This window comes from Nerophis lumbriciformis, linkage group LG14 (genome assembly GCF_033978685.3).
Source record: "Nerophis lumbriciformis linkage group LG14, RoL_Nlum_v2.1, whole genome shotgun sequence".
NCBI lineage: Eukaryota > Metazoa > Chordata > Actinopteri > Syngnathiformes > Syngnathidae > Nerophis > Nerophis lumbriciformis.
Window position 1 is genome coordinate 5,038,790 of NC_084561.2, and position 14,209 is coordinate 5,052,998.

General features: G+C 37.0%; 1 protein-coding gene across 1 annotated transcript in view; it reads left to right on the forward strand.

Annotated features, from left to right (window-relative positions):
• Positions 1 to 14,209, forward strand: part of fbn2b (fibrillin 2b) — a 335,304-nt gene that overhangs the window by 149,998 nt on the left and 171,097 nt on the right. The window lies entirely within an intron of this gene.

Sequence of the window (14,209 nt, forward strand, 5' to 3'; positions counted from 1 at the left end):
CTGGTCGTGGAACTGTGGACCAGCTCTATACTCTCGGCAGGGTCCTTGAGGGTGCATGGGAGTTTGCCCAACCAGTCTACATGTGTTTTGTGGACTTGGAGAAGGCATTCGACCGTGTCCCTCGGGAAGTCCTGTGGGGAGTGCTCAGAGAGTACGGGGTATCAGACTGTCTGATTGTGGCGGTCCGCTCCCTGTATGATCAGTGCCAGAGCTTGGTCCGCTTTGCCGGCAGTAAGTCGGACACGTTTCCAGTGAGGGTTGGACTCCGCCAAGGCTGCCCTTTGTCACCGATTCTGTTCATAACTTTTATGAACAGAATTTCTAGGCGCAGTCAGGGCGTTGAGGGGATCTGGTTTGGTGGCTGCAGGATTAGGTCTCTGCTGTTTGCAGATGATGTGGTCCTGATGGCTTCATCTGGCCAAGATCTTCAGCTCTCACTGGATCGGTTCGCAGCCGAGTGTGAAGCGACTGGGATGAGAATCAGCACCTCCAAGTCCGAGTCCATGGTTCTCGCCCGGAAAAGGGTGGAGTGCCAACTCCGGGTTGGGGAGGAGATTTTGCCCCAAGTGGAGGAGTTCAAGTACCTCGGAGTCTTGTTCACGAGTGGGGGAAGAGTGGATCGTGAGATCGACAGGCGGATCGGTGCGGCGTCTTCAGTAATGCGGACGCTGTATCGATCCGTTGTGGTGAAGAAGGAGCTGAGCCGGAAGGCAAAGCTCTCAATTTACCGGTCGATCTACGTTCCCATCCTCACCTATGGTCATGAGCTTTGGGTTATGACCGAAAGGACAAGATCACGGGTACAAGCGGCCCAAATGAGTTTCCTCCGCCGGGTGGCGGGGCTCTCCCTTAAAGATAGGGTGAGAAGCTCTGTCATTCGGGCGGAGCTCAAAGTAAAGCCGCTGCTCCTCCACATGGAGAGGAGCCAGATGAGGTGGTTCGGGCATCTGGTCAGGATGCCACCCGAACGCCTCCCTAGGGAGGTGTTTAGGGCACGTCCGACCGGTAGGAGGCCGCGGGGAAGACCCAGGACACGTTGGGAAGACTATGTCTCCCGGCTGGCCTGGGAACGGTCCCACAGGAAGAGCTGGACGAAGTGGCTGGGGAGAGGGAAGTCTGGGCTTCCCTGCTTAGGCTGCTGCCCCCGCGACCCGACCTCGGATAAGCGGAAGAAGATGGATGGATGGATGGATGGATCTAACTTTTGGGAGTCAAATGATTAACATTTACATTTTCCGTGAGGAATCGTCAGACTGACGATCAATCTTTATGGGCACACCCCAGCCACACCTTACAACGTAGACCAGGGATGTCAAACAGGTTTTCATTGAGGGCCACATGGAAAGTTATAGCTGCCAGCAGAGGGCCGCTTGTAACAGCATACTTGCCAACCCTCCCGAATTTTCCGGGAGACTCCCGAAATTCAGCGCCTCTCCCGAAAACCTCCCGGGACAAATATTCTCCCGAAAATCTCCCGATTTTCAGCCGGACCTGAGTGAGGACGGCCTTTTTTCACGACGGGAGAACTAATTCATCCAGACTAGAGATAAATTGTATTATTATGTTTATCTTACCAAAAAATTAATATATTTATTAATTTAAAAAAAAAAAAAAACTAAATACATTTTTACTATATTTTGCTGAAAACATAAAAATTAATTGTATTTTTATTTTTTATTTTTTCTGACTCCTTATTACATCCAGCCATAGAATTATATATTAAAATAAACATATTTGAAATAATTAATTTTAAATTATCATATTAATTCATTTAAAATGACCATATTTAATTATTAAAATAATTGCTTGATTATCAACAACTTTAGCATTTTATTCATTACATTTTGAAGCTCTCAGAAGCCAAGTTATGTTATATTCCTTAATATTTATTTATGCAAGTTTGAAGTATCAATTATCCAAACACTGTTTTGTTTGCATATTTTCAGGATATATATATATATATATATATATATATATATATATATATATATATATATATATATATATATATATATATATATATATATATATATATATACATATATATATACAAATATATATATATATATATATATATATATATATATATATATATACATACATATATATATATATATATATATATATATATATATATATATATATATATACATACATATATATATATATATATATATATATATATATATATGTCTTAATAAGGTTATCCAAAAAATAGTGCTCGATACCGTAGTAGAGCGCAATATATGTATGTGTGGGAAAAAAATCACAAGACTATTTCATCTCTACAGGCCTGTTTCATGAGGGGTTCCCTCAATCATCAGGAGATTTTAATGGGAGCATTCACATACTATGGTTTATATAGGGCACAGAGTGGGTGGGTACAGGCTGGCGTAGGGGCGTGGTGATTGGCTCATGTGTTACCTAGGAGGTGTTTCCGTCTGTGGCGGCATGCTGATACAATTTCGCTGCGCTTGTTGAGGGATGACAGGTCTGGACGGTATATAATAAACAGTTTCTCTTTCAAGCATAGGTTGCATCTTTTACTACCACTATTGTAAGGTGTGCTGGATGCAAGAATTTGCCATGTTATTGAATATTCAACATTATTGTCTTTGAGGTCCCAAATGTGTTTGCTGAGTTCTGTGGTATTCCGCAGGTTTTGGTTCCTGAAAGAAGCCTTGTGATTGTTCCATCTGGTTTTAAACTCTCCCTCGGTTAATCCTACATATGTGTCGGATGTGTTAATGTCCTTGCGTGTTACCTTAGATTGGTAGACAACTGATGTTTGTAAGCACCCCCCGTTGAGAGGGCAATCAGGTTTCTTGCGGCAGTTGCAGCCTTTGTTGGTTTTGGGGTCGCTCTGTCCGGGGGCCGACGGCTCATTTGCAATTGTTTTGTTGTGGTTTGAGATAATTTGTCGTATATTGTTCATACAGCTGTAGCTCAATTTAATGTTGTTCTTGTTGAATACTTTTCTTAGGGTGTTGCCTTTGGGGAAGTGTTTGTCAATCAGATTGAGGAATTTGTGTCCAATGTTAGTTGAGACGTTTTTGCTGTATGGGGGGTTGTACCAGATGATGTTGTTTCGTTTTCTGTTCTTTTTTGGTTGGTTTCCTGACGTCGAGGAAGTTGACGGTTTGCTTGTTGGCTTCAATCGTGATCCGTAGGCCGTTCTCTTTGAAAATTTGGCATATGACGTCACTTTCAACCTGAGAAATAACAGCTACCAACCATTCACGAAATCTAACACAACACTCCAATACGTGCACCATGACAGCAACCACCCACCCACCACCACGAAAAGAATACCTACCGGAATTAATAAAAGGCTATCGATGCTGTCATCTAGCAAAGCTGAATTTGACCAAGCAACCCCCCGTACCAAAAAGCCCTTGACGAAAGCGGATACAATTTCACCCTCACCTATGAACCCACGCCAGGAAACCAACCAAAAAAGAACAGAAAACGAAACAACATCATCTGGTACAACCTCCCATACAGCAAAAACGTCTCAACTAACATTGGCCACAAATTCCTCACTCTGATTGACAAACACTTTCCCAAAGGCAACAACCTAAGAAAAGTATTCAACAAGAACAACATTAAATTGAGCTACAGCTGTATGAACAATATACGACAAATTATCTCAAACCACAACAAAACAATTGCAAATGAGCCGTCGGCCCCCGGACAGAGCGACCCCAAAACCAACAAAGGCTGTAACTGGATGGATGGATATATATATATATATACATATATATATATATATATATATATATATATATATATATATATCCTGAAAATATGCAAACAAAACATATATATATATATATATATATATATATATATATATATATATATATATATATATATATGAAATACTTGACTTGGTGAATTCTAGCTGTCAATATACTCCTCCCCTCTTAACCACGCCCCCAACCACGCCCCGCCCCGCCCCCAACCCCCCACCTCCCGAAATCGGAGGTCTCAAGGTTGGCAAGTATGTGTAACAGTGAATAATGTATGAATTTGCCTCTGGATTTCATTATTAATGATATAAATTGTTTGAAGTAGACTGTTGATTTTACAGTAAAAATGTTACATTTACAAAATTTTACTGTAAAATATAGTGTTTTTTTATTTATTGCAACATTTTACGGTAAATGAAAAAACAGTACCACTGTTTTCTGGGGGGGGGGTTTACGGAAAAATCTGGCAGCTTAGTTGAGAGAATTTTACTGTTAAATTGACATTGTTTTTTTCCAACATTGTATTGTTCATGGAAAAAGAGTACAAGTTCTTTTTTTTATTCTGGCAACTTAGCTGCCAGTTTTTCTACCGTAAAAACAAACATACCTTCTTTTCATTTGCAGTAATACACCGTCAAAAACAACAACCGCAGATTTTACAGTCAAAAACTGGCAGCTCAGTCAACAGAATTTTAACGCAAAAAACAGTAGTAGTTTTTTTATTTTTTATTTACAGTAATATGCTGTAAAAAACAACGTAAAATGTATTGTCATTTTTATTAATTTAAAAGGGCAATTTGCTGTAAAGGGAAGTATTTTTATTTATTTTTATTCGGACAAAAACATGTTTGGAAAGTATGATAATATACTGTAACATTTGTTGCAATATTGTATACCATGCCATTTCAAGCAGTGCATATATTTTATCTGTCAGAATAAAAATAAAAAAATTACTGTGGGGGGGCGTGGCCTGCGGACCTGCAGCGAAGCGGGGTGTGTCAGGATCGGCTTTGAGATTAGTGACAGGTGCGTAGATGACACAGCAAATCATTGTTTGCAAAGATGAACACGGCTGTCATGTCCGTCATTGGTGGTCCAGATAACCCTGAGGAGCAAGACCTCCACAATTACATTTAATTAGAAAATATGAAGTACTTTGTTGAAACATAATTTCCAGGTGTTTGCGGGCCAGATAAAATGATGTCGCGGGCCAAATCTGTGGCGTAGACTAAAATGCTTCAGAATTTGTCATCTTTAGTCTTTTTGGTCATAGTCCCATTGAGTAGTTGTTCAAAACACAACCCTTAATTTCGACCCAAAATGGTTTGTACAAACCAAAATGCACCAGTTTGTTTTCAAACATGGGTTCTTAAAGTATTTTTTGAGTGACTAATTTACACACCAGACTTGGTGACGACTCGGTGGCAGAGGTAAATCATTTAGGAGAATTGGTCAATGGTCTGTTGGTTAAAATGTTGAGTTGAGTTGAGTTTGAGTTTATTTCGAACATGCAAGTATACAACATGATACATCACAATCTCCAGTTTCTCTATTCAACATGTTCGAAAAGGAGTAGGAAGAAGCAGAGCTTATTTAATCCTACCCCTTTTCTTTTACATAACAGTTGCTAAAACTTTTGTTCACTTCCTGTTCTCAATGTATTCACAATATACTCCATAAGTAATCACAATAAAAATAAGTAAATAAATAATAATTGGTGAAGTAAGTTACATTTCATATGTTGAGATAAGTAAGATTATTTTGTGAGTGAAAGAATGAAAGAATGGATGAGTTAAATAAATTGAGAATGTTTATCATGGTTCTTCTTCTTTATACTTTGTAAACACTTTAAGTTTGAAGAGTTTCTTGAAGTGGATCATATTAGTACATTGTTTGATTGCTTTGCTTAATCCATTCCATCATTTAATTCCACATACTGATATACTGAAGGTCTTAAGTGTTGTACGTGCATACAAATGTTTTAAATTACATTTTTCTCTAAGATTATATTTCTCCTCTTTTTTTGAGAAGAATTGTTGTATATTCTTGGGTAGCAGGTTATAGTTTGCTTTGTGCATAATTTTAGCTGTTTGCAAATTCACTATGTCGTAGAATTTCAGTATCTTTGATTCAATAAATAAAGGATTTGTGTGTTCTCTATATCCAACATTATGTATTATTCTAACTGATCTTTTTTGTAACACCGTTAATGAATGAAGTGTACTTTTGTAATTATTTCCCCATATTTCTACACAGTAACTCAGATATGGTAACACTAGTGAGCAGTAGAGAATATGAAGTGATTTTTTGTCTAGAACATGTTTTGCTTTATTCATTATTGACGTGTTTCTTGCTACTTTATGTTGTATATTTTTTACGTGAGTTTTCCAGTTCAATTTATCATCAATCATTATACCTAGAAATTTGGTTTCATTTACTCTTTCAATTTCTATTCCGTCTATTTGTATTTGTGTTTGACTTTCTCTTCTACTGTTACCAAATAGCATTATTTTAGTTTTTCTGAGATTCAACGATAGTCTGTTTTTGTCAAACCATCTTTTTAATTTGTTCATTTCTTCTGTTATTATTTGTATTATCTTCTGTGTGTTCTCTCCTGAACAAAACGCTGTTATATCATCTGCAAATAATACTAACTTTAAATCCTTTGTAACTTTACAAATGTCATTTATACAGGTAAAAGCCAGTAAATTAGAATATTTTTGAAAAACTTGATTTATTTCAGTAATTGCATTCAAAAGGTGTAACTTGTACATTATATTTATTCATTGCACACAGACTGATGCATTCAAATGTTTATTTCATTTAATTTTGATGATTTGAAGTGGCAACAAATGAAAATCCAAAATTCCGTGTGTCACAAAATTAGAATATTACTTAAGGCTAATACAAAAAAGGGATTTTTAGAAATGTTGGCCAACTGAAAAGTATGAAAATGAAAAATATGCGCATGTACAATACTCAATACTTGGTTGGAGCTCCTTTTGCCTCAATTACTGCGTTAATGCGGCGTGGCATGGAGTCGATGAGTTTCTGGCACTGCTCAGGTGTTATGAGAGCCCAGGTTGCTCTGATAGTGGCCTTCAACTCTTCTGCGTTTTTGGGTCTGGCATTCTGCATCTTCCTTTTCACAATACCCCACAGATTTTCTATGGGGCTAAGGTCAGGGGAGTTGGCGGGCCAATTTAGAACAGAAATACCATGGTCCGTAAACCAGGCACGGGTAGATTTTGCGCTGTGTGCAGGCGCCAAGTCCTGTTGGAACTTGAAATCTCCATCTCCATAGAGCAGGTCAGCAGCAGGAAGCATGAAGTGCTCTAAAACTTGCTGGTAGACGGCTGCGTTGACCCTGGATCTCAGGAAACAGAGTGGACCGACACCAGCAGATGACATGGCACCCCAAACCATCACTGATGGTGGAAACTTTACACTAGACTTCAGGCAACGTGGATCCTGTGCCTCTCCTGTCTTCCTCCAGACTCTGGGACCTCGATTTCCAAAGGAAATGCAAAATTTGCATGGTTGGGTGATGGTTTGGGGTGCCATGTCATCTGCTGGTGTCGGTCCACTCTGTTTCCTGAGATCCAGGGTCAACGCAGCCGTCTACCAGCAAGTTTTAGAGCACTTCATGCTTCCTGCTGCTGACCTGCTCTATGGAGATGGAGATTTCAAGTTCCAACAGGACTTGGCGCCTGCACACAGCGCAAAATCTACCCGTGCCTGGTTTACGGACCATGGTATTTCTGTTCTAAATTGGCCCGCCAACTCCCCTGACCTTAGCCCCATAGAAAATCTGTGGGGTATTGTGAAAAGGAAGATGCAGAATGCCAGACCCAAAAACGCAGAAGAGTTGAAGGCCACTATCAGAGCAACCTGGGCTCTCATAACACCTGAGCAGTGCCAGAAACTCATCGACTCCATGCCACGCCGCATTAACGCAGTAATTGAGGCAAAAGGAGCTCCAACCAAGTATTGAGTATTGTACATGCTCATATTTTTCATTTTCATACTTTTCAGTTGGCCAACATTTCTAAAAATCCCTTTTTTGTATTAGCCTTAAGTAATATTCTAATTTTGTGACACACGGAATTTTGGATTTTCATTTGTTGCCACTTCAAATCATCAAAATTAAATGAAATAAACATTTGAATGCATCAGTCTGTGTGCAATGAATAAATATAATGTACAAGTTACACCTTTTGAATGCAATTACTGAAATAAATCAAGTTTTTCAAAATATTCTAATTTACTGGCTTTTACCTGTATATAGATTGAATAATTGAGGTCCTAGTATTGATCCCTGAGGTACACCACAGGATATATTTAGCGTTGTAGAGGTGTGTTCGCCTAGCTTCACGTATTGTTTCCTGTTCATTAGATAACTTCTTATCCAGTTTAAGACTAACCCTCTGATGCCATATCGTTCTAGTTTTTTGATTAAAATATTGTGATTAATTGTGTCAAATGCTTTAGTTAGATCCATAAAAACTGCTGCCGCACATTTTTTATTATCTATAGCATTGGTAATTTCTTCTGTAATTTCAATTAAAGCCATGGAAGTTGAAACATTAGCTCTGTATCCATATTGATTTTCTTCGAGTATTCTATTTTTATTTATGAAACTCTCTAATCTGTTATTGAACAGTTTTTCAATGATTTTAGAAAATTGTGGAAGTAAGGAAACAGGTCTATAGTTTGTAAATTGATGTTTGTCGCCAGTCTTGTAAATTGGTGCAACTTTAGCTATTTTCATTTTGTTTGGAAATGTACCTGTTTGAAATGATAGGTTACTAATATACATTAATGGTCCTGAGATCTCTTCAATAACCTTTTTTATCGTTTCCATATCAATTTCGTTACAATCAGTTAAAGTCTTAGATTTACATTTTTTCACGATTGTAACTATTTCCTCCTGTGTCACATTACTGAGGAACATGGAGTTGGGATTTCGCTCTATGGTATCATTATAGTCCTCAATTGAAACTGGGTCTGGACCCCTTTCTTCCAATTTTGGTCCAATATTTACAAAATAATTATTGAAGCTTTCAACTACTTCCTTTATGTTGTCATTTTTTTTTATTTCCGTCTAAGAAGTATTGAGGGTAGTCCCTCTTAGTGCCATTTTTAATAATGCTATTGAGGATGCCCCATGTTGCTCTCATATTAGTTTTGTTCTTGTCCAATAATTCACTGTAATATTCTTTTCTACATAATCGTAGTATGTATGTTAACTAGTTTTTATACTTTTTGTACTTAATTTCTGCCTCTGTAGTTCTTTGTGCTATAAATTTCCTATATAGTGTATTCTTCTTCTTACAAGCATTTTTTAATCCTTTTGTCATCCATGGTTGATTATTCTTTCTCTGCTTATTACTGAGTTGTATCCATGGACAATGTTTGTTATAAAGTAATGTAAAAGGTACTGGTCTTATCTAGACTAAAAACGTCCCTCACATTGAAGGACAAAACCAGATTTTGAGTTGTAAAATTCACCTGTTCAAAAGTCTGTGGGAGTCCAAATGTCAATTTATCCAAATGAAAACGATATTATCCGTTCCTACAATCTTCCAATAAAGCTGGATTTACAATGATTTACTTAGCTGAAGAAGGTTACGTTCACATTTTTGTACAATTGCTTGGAATTATTAGATTAGACGAGTTTTAATAGCGGCACAGTTGCAGACTGTTGACTAAAAAGTGACAGCATGTTCTCGGTTAAAGTTGCCCAGACATGTGCAACACACACACACACACACACACACACACACACACACACACACACACACACACACATAATCACATTGCAATGTGTTGACGGGATGGAATTTAAACAATGCTTTGACAGAAGGGGCTGATAGTTAACCAGGTGTGTGTTGTGTCCTTTCAGCTGGGGATGTTCGTGTAGTCCTTGGGAAGGCTAGCAAAACGTTTTGAATTATCAGGTGGTAAAACTGTGACACATCCAGGTACTTCGTTTTTGTCCCACAGCCCAAACACATGCATATTACCTCAGTTTGCGAACAAATTACGTTCCTACGTCTTGTAAGTCTAAATTTTAATTTTTTAAATCAGAACATATACCGTATTATCCGGCCTGTAGCCTAAATTTTGGAAGAAAAAAATAGTTTCCCATATATTAGCCGCACCGGACTATTAGCCGCATGGTTCAAAGCGTAGGAAAAAAAGTAGCACCTTATAGTCCGGCATCTAAATTATACCTAAACTAGATGAGGCAATTACTGAAGGAATTGCGTGTGAATGCTCCAATGCTGAAGTTGAAGTGAAATGCTGACAGAATTTAGCATGAATGTAAGAATAGTTTGAATGTTGGAATGGTTTGAATTTCCAGGAAAACCGGAATTTGGTTTTGGAAGTTGGGAAAGTGTTAGTTTGAATGTCCAGGGTGAGTGGAATGTGTTGATGTTGGAACGGTTTGAATAGGTTGAAAAATAAGGGAATTGTGCAACTTGGAAAAATGCCCCATTCATTTCAATGGGAACTTCCTGGAAATTTGGGAAAAGCGGGATTTTTTTTGGAAAATGATTAGGAGCATGAATGTCCTGAATGAGCTGAATTGGTTGGTGTTGGAATTGTTTAAATCGGGCAAGAAATGTTGAAGTAGTAAATGGTATTAGGGAATTTCGGGAAAGTCGGGAATTTTTTAGAAAATTGTAAAAAAAAATTGAATGTTCCTAATGAGTTGAAATGGTTGGTGTTGGAATTTTTCAAATCGGTTGAGAAAATGTTGAAGCAGTAACATGATGAATTGAGAAATGGTATTACGGAATTCCTGGAATTTCGTGAAAACCGGGAATTTTTCCAGTTAAAAAAAATAAATACTTTTTTGTCCTGATTAAGAGGAATGTTTAGATGGTGGAACGGTTGAAGTGTGTTGAAAAATGTGGGAGGAGTAGTCTCCAGAAAAAAAAGTGGAAATAAGGCTTTGGAAAACCAGGAATTCTGGAAAATCCTGTAATTTTTTTTAACTTCAAAAACAGATAGTTTAAATTTCCAGGATGGTGGAATATGTTGAAGGTGGAATGGTTTGAATCGGTTGAAAAATAAGGGAATTGTGCAACTTGGAAAAATGCCCCATTCATTTCACTGGGAACTTCCTGGAAATTTGGGAAAAGCGGGATTTTTTTGGAAAATGATTAAGAGCATGAATGTCCTAAATTAGCTGAATTGGTTGGTGTTGGAATTGTTTAAATCTGGCAAGAAATGTTGAAGTAGTAAATGGTATTAGGGAATTTGGGGAAAATCTGGAATTTTTTAGAAAATTGTAAAAAAAAAAAAAAAAAAAAAAGAATGTTCCTAATGAGTTGAAATGGTTGGTGTTGGAATTTTTCAAATCGGTGGAGAACATGTTGAAGTAGTAACATGTTGAATTGAGAAATGGAATTACAGAATTCCTGGAATTTCAGAAAAAATGGGAAATTTTCCAGTTAAAAAAAATATATACTTTTTTGTCCTAATTAAGGGGAATGTTTTGATGGTGGAATGGTTGAAGTGTGTTGAAAAATGTGGGAGGAGTAGTCTCCAGAAAAAAAGGTGGAAATAGGGCTTTGGAAAACCAGGAATTCTGGAAAATCCTGTAATTTTTTTGAACTTCAAAAACAGATAGTTTAAATTTCCAGGATGGTGGAATATATTGAAGGTGGAATGGTTTGAATAGGTTGAAAAATGTGGGAATTGTGCAACTTGGAAAAATGTCCCATTCATTTCAATGGGAACTTCCTGGAAATTTAGGAAAAGCGAGATTTTTTTGAAAATGATTAGGAGCATGAATGTCCTGACTGAGGTGAATTGGTTGGTGTTGGAATTGTTTAAATCGGGCAAGAAATGTTGAAGTAGTAAATGGTATTAGGGAATTTCGGGAAAATCAGGAATTTTTTAGAAAATGGTAAAAAAAAACTTGAATGTTCCTAATGAGTTGAAATGGTTGGTGTTGGAATTTTTCAAATCGGTTGAGAAAATGTTGAAGTAGTAACATGTTGAATTGAGAAATGGAATTACAGAATTCCTGGAATTTCAGAAAAAATGGGAATTTTTCCAGTTAAAAAAAATATATAATTTTTTGTCCTAATTAAGGGGAATGTTTTGATGGTGGAATGGTTGAAGTGTGTTGAAAAATGTGGGAGGAGTAGTCGCCAGAAAAAAAGTGGAAATAGGGCTTTGGAAACCCAGGAATTCTGGAAAATCCTGGAATTTTTTGGAACTTGAAAAAAAGGATAGTTAAAATTTACAGGATGGTGGAATATATTGAAGGTGGAATGGTTTGAATAGGTTGAAAAATGTGGGAATTGTGCAACTTGGAAAAATGTCCCATTCATTTCAATGGGAACTTCCTGGAAATTTAGGAAAAGCGAGATTTTTTTGAAAATGATTAGGAGCATGAATGTCCTGACTGAGGTGAATTTGTTGGTGTTGGAATTGTTTAAATCGGGCAAGAAATGTTGAAATAGTAAATGGTATTAGGGAATTTCGGGAAAATCAGGAATTTTTTAGAAAATGGTAAAAAAAAAAAACTTGAATAGTCCTTATGAGTTGAAATGGTTGGTGTTGGAATTTTTCAAATCGTTTGAGAAAATGTTGAAGTAGTAACATGTTGAATTGAGAAATGGTATTAGGGGATTCCTGGAATTTCAGAAAAAACAGGAAATTTTCCAGTTAAACAAAAAAATACTTTTTTGTCCTGATTAAGAGGAATGTTTTGATGGTAGAACGGTTGAAGTGTGTTGAAAAATGTGGGAGGAGTAGTCGCCAGAAAAAAAGGTGGAAATAGGGCTTTGGAAAAACAGGAATTCTGGAAAATCCTGTAATTTTTTTGAACTTCAAAAACAGATAGTTTAAATTTCCAGGATGGTGGAATATGTTGAAGGTGGAATGGTTTGAATAGGTTGAAAAATGTGGGAATTGTGCAACTTGGAAAAATGTCCCATTCATTTCACTGGGAACTTCCTGGAAATTTGGGAAAAGCGGGATTTTTTTGGAAAATGATTAGGAGCATGAATGTCCTGAATTAGCTGAATTGGTTGGTGTTGGAATTGTTTAAATCTGGCAAGAAATGTTGAAGTAGTAAATGGTATTAGGGAATTTTGGGAAAATTGGAAATTTTTTAGAAAATTGTAAAAAAAAAAATTGAATGTTCCTAATGAGTTGACATGGTTGGTATTGGAATTTTTCAAATCGGTTGAGAAAATGTTGAAGTAGTAACATGTTGAATTGAGAAATGGAATTACAGAATTCCTGGAATTTCAGAAAATAAACGGGAATTTTTCCAGTAAAAAAAAAAAAATACTTTTTTGTCCTGATTAAGAGGAATGTTTGACGGTGGAATTGTTGAAGTGTGTTGAAAAATGTCTTTGGAAAACCAGGAATTCTGGAAAATCCTGGAATTTTTTTTAACTTGAAAGAAGAATAGTTACATTTCCAGGAAGGTGGTATATTTTGAAGGTATAATGGTTTGAATCAGTTGAATTGTGGTAAATCACAGATTGAAGGTTGTTTTTTTAATCTTTAATCAAATATACCTTTTTTTTTAAAGTTTTTGATACTATCAACATGGAACTGGACTATTTTTGTTTTTCGCTTTATGCAAATATTTGTTTTTTAAACATTTGGCTTTTCTTGATAATAATTTTTTTGTTATTGTAAGATTTTTAAAATGAGCTAATTATGATAACTTTGCTTCTTTTCTGATTACCTTGAAGTCTCATTTGCAATGTCAATGCACTTCCAAGGCACTAGATGGCAGTGCTGTGTGCGACAGCTGTGGTATGTTGTCTATTTTTCCAGGAAGCTGGAGGTGTTATGTTGCGCCCTACAATGTGTTTATACTGTAAGTGTTGTGCTTATTGCACACCAGCGGTTTGATTGTAACACTCCTCTTAGTTTTAGCTCCCTTTACCAAATTTGGAGGTGTGGGAATTGCCATGTAAAATCGCTAATGCTAATAGTAGCCTGCCTATGGCAAATCCAATGTAAATTAAAGCTGCAAGCAGCGATAGACGGGACCGACTTTGACGGCACATAAAATCCAAACCGGAGCAGTAATTAAAACTCTTTCGTCAACTTTTAATCAGAAGGGTTCAATCTCTCTCCTGTGCTAGTTTGAAGCCGACGCGACAAACGCGCTCAGAGGAGATAATGTTTGAAAAAAGGTGACCGGTTTTTACAAAACCTTTCTTTTGAAGGGGGAATTGCAAACTTCCTGTTGATTTTTGCTGGGGGTTGTCAATATATGAAATGTAGGTCTAAGTGAGACCTACATAGAGGTTTTTGTTTCATGTTTCTAAGACATTTCTACTGGCAGTTTTGTCTGAGTTTTCTTCCTCGGAGCAGTTGTGTCTGTGTTTTCTTCCTAGGGTGCGCTAGACCGCAATTTTGGGTTTTGGGGTTGGGTTTTTTTTTTTTTTATTAGATCGCAATTTTTGCCA